The sequence below is a fragment of the Ovis aries genome, chromosome 12, assembly GCF_016772045.2.
Source record: "Ovis aries strain OAR_USU_Benz2616 breed Rambouillet chromosome 12, ARS-UI_Ramb_v3.0, whole genome shotgun sequence".
Lineage (NCBI taxonomy): Eukaryota > Metazoa > Chordata > Mammalia > Artiodactyla > Bovidae > Ovis > Ovis aries.
In genome coordinates this window covers 16130451-16139749 of record NC_056065.1, presented here as the reverse complement: position 1 = coordinate 16139749, position 9299 = coordinate 16130451, and the positions used below count along the sequence as shown (strand labels likewise).

Here is a 9299-nt window from a genome sequence, read left to right as displayed (position 1 = left end):
TCCATAGTTTGTTTTCTAGTTCTTTGTTTTGTTCCCAGCTTTTTCTAGTTTTCCCGTGAATTCTGATTATCATTCTTTGTTTAGTCACTCAGTCATGTCCAGCTCTTTTCAGCTCCATGGACTGCAGCACTCCAGGCTTCCCTGTCCAACACCAAGTCCTAGACCTTGCTCAAATTCATGTCCATTGAGTCGGTGATACCATCCAACCATCTCATCCTTTGTCGTCCTCTTCCCCTCCTGCCTTCAGTCTTTCACAGCATCAGGATCTTTTTCAGTGAGTCAGCTCTTAACATTAGGTGGCCAAAGTATTGGAGCTTCAGCTTCAATGTCAGTCCTTCCAGTGAACACACAGGACTGATCTTTAGGATTGACTGATTTGATCCCCTTGCAGTCCAAGTGGCTCTCTAGAATCTTATCCAACACCACAGTTCAAAAACATCAGTTCTTAGGTGCTTAGTCTTCTTCCTAGTCCAACTCTCACATCCATACATGACTACTGAAAAAACTATAGCACTGATTATGTAGAAATTTCTTGGCAAAGTAATGTCTCTGCATTTTAATATGCTGTCTAGTTTTGTCATAGTTGTTTTTTTTTTTTTTCCAAGCAGCAAGCTACTTTTAATTTCATGACTGTACTCACCATCTGCAGTGATTTTGGAGCCCAAGAAAATAAAGTTTGTCACTGTTTCCATTGTTTCCCCCATCTATTTGCCATGAAGTGATGGGACCAGATGCCATGATCTTCGTTTTTTGAAAGTTTTGTTTTAAACCAGCTTTTTCTCTCTCCTCTTTCACTTTCATCAAGAGGGTCTTTCGTTCCTCTTCACTTTCTGCCATATGGGTGGTGTCATCTTCATATCTGAGGTTATCAATATATCTCCTAGAAATCTTGATTCCGACTTGTGCTTCATCCAGCCTGGCACTTCACATGATGTACTCTGAATATAAGTTAAATATGCAGGATAACAATATACAGCCTTGACATACTGATTTCCCAATTTGACACCAGTCTGTTGTTCCATGTCCAGTTCTAATTGTTACTTCTTGACCTGCATATAGGTTTCCTGGAGGCAGATCTGGTATTCCCATCTCCTGAAGAATTTTCCAGTGTGTTGTGATCCACACAGTCAAAAGCTTTAGTGTAGTCAATGAAGCAGAAGTAGAGGTTTCTCTGGAATTTTCTTCAGTTTTCATGACCCAATGGATGTTGGCAATTTAATCTCTGGTTCCTCTGCCTTTTCTAAATCCAGCTTGAACATCTGGAAGTTCTCAGTTCATGTACTGTTGAAGCCTAGCTTGGAGAATTTGAGCATTGCTTTGTTAGCTTGTGAAATGTGTACAATTGTGCCATAGTTTGAACATTCTTGGCACATTATCATTCATATAAATCTATTTATATATTGTCATTCTTATAATAATTTCATGATTCTAATGCAAAACTATTAATTCAATAATGACTTTAACTTAGCCTATGTATTCATTGACATTTTATTTTAAAAATCAAGAAGAATTCAATTATAAACATGCTTGGCTCTTGAAAGTAAGAAGCTCCCTGACAAACTAGAGTTACATTTTTTGGTGTAATACTTGAACAATCTAACATAAGACATTTAATCAGGACCTCTTTTAAAACAGATTGCAGTATGATAAATTTGGAATGTAATCAAAAATGCTTTATTATCTTCCAGTATGTTTTTAGAGAATACTGACGCTTATTTTTGATGCACTGTCAATAAGTATATATCATAAATAACATGTAATAATATGAAATTAACATATAATATAATCTTACTTGATCAAAGCAGTACCTTTGCACTGCATTCTTTAATCTGATGTGTTCATCCACATGGATTATGCTCTAAATTTACAGGTATAAATAACAAAAGTTTGATATATAATTTAAGCATTTTACATGCAAATATAGGATAAAGAGAAATAAAGGATTCATTTTGAAAGTAAAGCACCAATAAATACATAGGCTAAGTTAAAATTATTATGGACTTAATATTTTCACATTAGGATCATGAGATTATTAGAATTATAAGAATGGTAATAATTTATTAACAACAAAAACCATATTAATATTTAAATAAACAAGTGTAACTCAATGCCATAGCAATTTAGGATAAATTTAGATAGATACAAAAAAGAGAAAACTTGATATAAACACATTTGATATTAAAGAAAAAAAGCATGCCTACATTTGTTCCTTAAAAATAAACAAAAAAATTCATGTGATAACTGTAATCTTTTATTATAGAGACTTAGTTATAAGAAAAATACCTTTAAGATAATAATTTATTCTAACTTTTCTTAGATCTTGATAGTATAAACTTATTTAACTTAGGAAGTGGTTTTCCTACTTTTGTCTAATCACATAGTATTAATTTGGTAATTTTTCTGTGAAAAGCCCAAGAGAAATCTTTATAAAGTTTTTGTCATAGATCATTTCTAACCATTTGTTGTATTTTTAAACATTTATCAGTTTTAACATTGAATATACTTTTTATTCAGATAATCAAGGATCAGTGCTGTGCTGTAGATTTTTCAGTAATATAATTTCTTGTGACAATAACTGTAAGAAATTTTAAAGAGATTATATGCAGGTCAGGAAGCAACAGTTAGAACTGAACATGGAATAACAGACTGGTTCCAAATAGGAAAAGGAGTATGTCAAGGCTGTATATTGTCACCCTGCTTACATAACTTCTATGCAGAGTACATCATGAGAAACGCTGGGCTGGCAGAAGCACAAGCTGGAATCAAGACTGCTGGGAGAAATATCAATAACTTCAGAAATGCAGATGACACCACCCTTATGGAAGAAAGTGAAGAGGAGCTAAAAAGCCTCTTGATGAAAGTGAAAGAGGAGAGTGAAAAGTTGGCTTAAAGCTCAATATTCAGAAAACTAAGATCGTGGCATCTGATCCCATCACTTCATGGGAAATAGATGGGGAAATAGTGGAAACAGTGTCAGATTTTATTTTGGGGGGGCTCCAAAATCAGAGCAGACAGTGACTGCAGCCATGAAATTAAAAGACGCTTACTCCTTGCAAGGAAAGTTATGACCAACCTAGATAACATATTCAAAAGCAGAGACATTACTTTGTCAAAAAAGTTCCATCCAGTCAAGGCTATGGTTTTTCCAGTAGTCATGCATGGATATGAGAGTTGGATTGTGAAGAAAGCTGAGCACCGAAGAATTTATGCTTTTGAACTGTGGTGTTGGAGAAGACTCTTGAGAGTCCCTTGGACTGCAAGGAGATCCAACCAGTCCATTCTGAAGGAGATCAACTCTGGGATTTCTTTGGAAGGAATGATGCTGAAGCTGAAACTCCAGTACTTTGGCCACCTCATATGAACAGTTGACTCATTGGAAAAGACTCTGATGCTGGGAGGGATTGGGGGCAGGAGGAGAAGGGGACGACAGAGGATGAGATGGCTGGATGGCATCACTGACTTGATGGACGTGAATTTGAGTGAACTCTGGGAGTTGATGATGGACAGGGAGGCCTGGTGTGCTGCAATTCATGGGGTCGCAAAGAGTCGGACACGACTGAGTGACTGAACTGAACTGAGGTGAGTCTTTATTGATTTCTCGTTTCTGAAGATTTGAAATTATTCTGAGAACAGTGTGAAAAACCCTAATACTGTGCTAAATAATGGAGATAGAACATGCATAATATATAATACTCTAATATTACCCAATCTTTTATCTGTGAAAGAGAAAGATTTTTAACTAAAATATATTACAAAATTACTATACCTTGGTATACCTGATGCTTGAAAAGAATTTTTGGAAAAATTAAAAAGACTTAATTCAACCTAAAAAGATATAAGAACACTTAGTACAGCCAAAAAGGATTTGAATTCAGAGAAAAGGTACAGCTTGAATAAATACAACTTTATCTGGAGAAGATTATGAGATATCAGGTTTTGCCCATAGTGAATTTCAGGCAAAGTCAAATTTTCTAGCTCATCCATTTCACAGCGAGTATCACTTGTCATTAAATTTAATGGTAATATAAATCATATAAGATTGTAGTCATTTTCAGGTTTATCTTTTCCACAAATTGTGTACTTCTTTTCACTTTTACCTTTGTATCCAATTCATGTTTATACTCCATTACTGGTTTTATCCTAAAACCCTTGTTGGCATATTACTGATTTAAACTAAGGCATCTTACATCTGTTATAATAAAATTTCAGCCTGTGGGTTGCATTTTCCATTTTAAATCCAAGTTTGGTCTTCTGTTTTCACTTAATGAGAAATAGATAACTAATCATAGAGTGTTTTAGGAGTCAAACTCAGTCACAAGAATAGGATAATCAGCCTATTCACAGGCATAGCTTTCCCTGTGATATGTATTCAGTTCAATTAAGTTCAGTCACTCAGTCATGTCCGACTCTTTGCGACCCCATGAACTGCAGCACACCAAGCCTCCCTGTCCATCACCAACTCCCAAAGTTACCCAAACTCATGCCCATCGAGTTGGTGATGCCATCCAGCCATCTCATCCTCTGTCGTCCCCTTCTCCTCCTGCCCCCAATCCCTTCCAGCATCAGAGTCTTTTCCAATGAGTCAACTCCTCACATGAAGTGGCCAAAGTACTGGAGTTTCAGCTTTAGCATCATTCCTTCCAAAGAAATCCCAGGGCTGATCTCCTTCAGAATGGACTGGTTGGATCTCCTTGCAGTCAAAGGGACTCTCAAGAGTCTTCTCTAACACCACAGTTCGAAAGCATCAGTTCTTCAGTGCTCAGCTTTCTTCACAGTCCAACTCTCACATCCATACATGACTACTGGAAAAACCATAGCCTTGACTAGACGGACCTTTGTTGGCAAAGTAATGTCTCTGTTTTGAATATGTTATCTAGGTTGGTCACAACTTTCCTTGCAAGGAGTAAGCGTCTTTTAATTTCATGGCTGCAATTACCATCTGCAGTGATTTTGGAGATATGTATTAGTATATATTATATTGTGTTCTTTATTACTGTAGTATATAAATACACATTTCAGAACATTATGTGCATGATAAGATAAGCTTAAAATAATTTCAATGAAATCATTACAGTCATTCTTGTACTATGAATAAATACTTGCAATAAGTAAAATATAATCCATTTAGAGTTTGACTAGTCTTATGAAAGCAAATATACTTGAAATATGTTTTGAGCAGCTTCAACAGTTCTTAAAATGAATTTCACCTAATCTTTGCATTTTCTGAGATCAAGTGCTTCTAAGTTACTAGAGAATATGTCTTTCAGAGATGTACCTAACACATTCAGGTCTTGGACATTTGACTAAAATCAGGGTTTAGAAGCAGACTGCAAAGAATTGATATTCATAACCGCAGGATTGTGTTGGTCATAGTGAAGAACAGGGCACTTAATGCTAGGGGTCACAGTGGACCTGGGTCAGAAGAGTGAAGCAAAGTCTAGGTGATGGGACCTGGAGTGTCAGAGTCCAGGAAACAGTGAAACAGGCACTATAGAGTGAGAAACAGGGGTAGAACTTCTCTGTGCAGATGGTTGATAACTTTTTGTGTGAAATTGTATGAGTGTGTGGTGACAGAAACCATTTAATCCCTGGTCTAGAAAAGTTTAATTCTCATAGGGAATCTCAGTGCTATTTCCTGGAGCCCTGATGCCGATGAAGGGGCACACTGTCAGCCAAATGTTCGCTAGTTCCTGCAGCTCAAGAATCTTTTTCCTTAAATTTTTATATATTTATTTTTGGATGTGCAGAGTCTTCTTTGCTGGGTGGGTTTTTCTCTATTTTCAGCAAGCAGGGTCTTCTCTCTAGTTGCTGTGCATGGGCTTCTCATTGCAATGTCTTCTCTTGTTGGGGAGCATGGCTCTAGGTGTGTGGTCTCAGCAGTTGTGTCTTCTGGGCTGTTAATCACAGACTTACCAGTTATGGTTCACTGGCTTAGTTGTTCTGAGCCAGGTAAGATTTTCCCAACTCAGGGATCAAACCCATGTCTCCTGCGTTGGCATATGGATTCTTTACCACTGAGCCACCAGGGAAATCTGTGAGAATCTTATATTGTGTGATTTAGAACTTGTAGAAGACAGTCTATGGGGCCCAACCTCCCCTGGTTGAAAGAAAGTCCTTCACTTTGAGTAGCAAAAAAGCAAAACAAAATAAAATAAATGTTTTCTGGGGAGAGTGTTAGGAAGGTACCTAGATTTTTAGTGTCCTAGAATCTGAGCAAACATCTCCAGGTCAGATGAGTCTAATCCCCATAGTCTGTTTGGAACAATATACAATATAGAACCTCTGAACAATCATCCTTTAATCAAGCTTGCCAGTGCTCTTGGGTCAGAAAGCCTGGGCCTTAAAGAAATATAAAAATATTCACAATGGATTGTTTTCTAAAGCTGGTGACCACAGCAGCAAGAGAGGAGAACACAGTTACAGAGCAAAACTTCTAGGAATGGGACTTCCCAGGTATTTCTTGAATGGCTTGTCAAGCTTTTCAGCCACAGGAATTGCCTTTGTGCTTCATCCCATTCCTTTAATAATGTTTTCTTCTCTCTCTTATTTTATCTCTCTCCCTTAAATATTTCTGGGCTTCCCTGCGGGCTCAGACAGTAAAGAATCTGCCCGCAATGCAGGAAACCTGGATTCAGTCCCTGGGTTGAGAAGATCCCTTGGAGAAGGGGATGGCTACTCACTCCAGTATCCTTGCCTAAGAATCCTTGGGAAATCCCATGGTAAGAGGAGCCTAGCAGGCTACAGTCCATGGGGTTGCAATGAGTCAGACATGACTGAACCACTAATACTTAAATATTTCTCTTTTCCATTGCATGTCCATAAAATACTCATTTCATCTGCTGTCGAGTTTGTTTTTACCTCATCACTACACAGAAAATGTACACTTTGCCTTACACTGCTTGAGCGAAACTACTGTCTCTACATTTTCACATTCTCTGAGGGGGATCATCAGCCATGGACAGCTTCTGAAATGCCATGATCTAATTTTCTGATGACTCAGAGAGAAGGGAGAAACTGACAAGGGGCATCATAGATAGAAAAGGGCAAGTCAGAGGGTACAGAGGGCCTTGCTGTTCAAAGAGGAGCCTGCATACAAGCAGCATTGGCATCACCTTATTAAAAATGCTGATTCTTTGGCCTCACTGCAGACTCACTCAAACAGAATCTTTGTTTTAACCAGATTCTGGAGATATCCCTGGTGATCTTGGAGGAGTCTGTATTAAGGAATGAAACACTGATGGGAAACCACAAGAGCCTTAGAAAAACTCTTTGGCCTCAGGGGAAAAAATGGTATCAAAGATGCAAGGAAGGGACTTTGCTGGTGGTCCAGTTGAGACTATGTTTCCAATGCAGGAAACACCGGTTTGATCCCTGGTCAAGGAACTAAGATCCCACATGCCACAGGGCATGGCAAAAAAGAAAAAAAAGAAGGATGCAAGGAAGGTCACTATAGGTGTAATTGGCAATAGAAATTTAGCTAAGTCCCTGACTATTTCACTTATTAGATATGGCTATCATGATGTAGTCATAAGAAGCAGAAATCCTAAATTTTCTGCTGAATTTTATCCTCATATAGTAGATACCATTCACAGAGAAGTTGATCAAATCAAATCATATCAAATAGAATGTTGTTGTTATATATAGGAACATTACACCTTACTGTGGGACCTAGACAGCTGCTATGGGTGAATTTTGATTGATATGAGCAATAACATGAGGATACACCAATACCCAACATCCAATGTGGAATATTTGACTTCATTATTCCTGGACTCTTTGATTGTGAAAGGATTTAATGTTGTCTCAGCTTGGGCATCTGGTCCTATCACTTCGTGGCAAATAGAAGGGGAAACAATGGAAACAGTGACAGAATTTATTTTCTTGGACTCCAGAATCACTGTGGAGAGTGTCTGCAGCCCTGAAATTAAAAAAAAAATGATTGCTCCTTGGAAGAAAAGCTATAACAAACCTAGACAGAATATTAAAAAGCAGAGACATCAATTTACAAAAATGTGTATCTAGTCAGAGCTGTGATTTTTCAAGTAGTCGTGTATGGATATGACAGTTGGACCGTAAAGAAGGCTCAGTGCCAAAGAATTGATGCTTCAAACTGTGGTGCTGGAGAAGACTCTTGAGATTCCCTTGGACAGCAAGGAAATCAAACCAGTCAATCCTAAAGGAAATTAACCCTGAATGTTCATTGGAAGGACTGATGCTTAAGCTGCAATATTTAGCCACCTGATGAAAAGAGACAACACATTGGAAAAGACCCTGATGCGGGGAAAGATTGAGGGCAAGAGGAGAAGGGGGCTACAGAGGATGAGATAGTTGGATAGCATCACTGGTTCAGTGGACATGAATTTGAGCAAACTCCAGGAGATGCTGAAAGACAGGGAAGACTGGCATGCCGCAATCCGTGAGGTGGTAAAGAGTCGGACATGATTTAGAAACTGAGCAACAGCTTGGGCCCTTCCTTTAAGATCTAAGGATGCTATCTGGCATGTTTATATATGCAGCAACAATAATCAAACTCCACAGAAGGTTATTGAACTTGCCAGTCAGTTGAATTTTGTTCCTGTTTATTTGAAATCAGAGCAATTGCAAATCTACCCCTGTGACTATTTACCTTCTGGAGAGGATCAGTGGTGGTAGCCTTAAGCCTGGCCATGTTTTTCTTCCTTTATTCTTGGGTCCTAAATGTGATTCATCCATGTGCTAGAAACCGGTAGAGTGACTTTTACAACATTTCTGATGAGACTGTGAATAAAACTTTGCCCATAGGTGCAATTACTTTGTGGTCTCTGGTCTACTCAGAGACCTGGCAGCTGTTTATCAGCTTTATTATGTCACCAATATAGAAGCTTTCCACTTTGGTTGGGGACCTGCTTACAGTGTAGAGAACAGCTTGAATTACTAAGCTTTTATTTCACTTTGGTTCATGTTGCCTACAGCCTCTGCTTACCAGTGAGAAGGTTATAGAGATACTTCTTTTTCAACATAGCTTATCAGCAGGCATGAGATGTACTTGATATTCATCTGATGCTTCCCTGGTAGCTCACATGGTAAAGAATCTGCCTGCAATGTGGGAGGTCCGGGTTCAATTCTTGGGTCCGGAAGATCCCCTGGGGTGGGAAAGGTCAACCTATTCCAGTGTTCTTGCCTGGAGAATTTCATGGACAGAGGAGCCTTGAGGGCTACAGTCCATGGGGTCACAAAGAGTTGGACACATTGAGCAATTAACACACACAGTAAAATACTTGATTAGTATAGTTAATAAAATAGAAGTTTTAAAGAATCCA

General features: G+C 38.3%; 1 pseudogene; it reads left to right on the top strand.

The window, feature by feature from the left end:
• The first annotated feature begins 1846 nt into the window (after positions 1-1846).
• Positions 1847-9018, top strand: LOC101119577 (metalloreductase STEAP2-like; annotated as a pseudogene).
• The last annotated feature ends 281 nt before the right edge of the window (positions 9019-9299 follow it).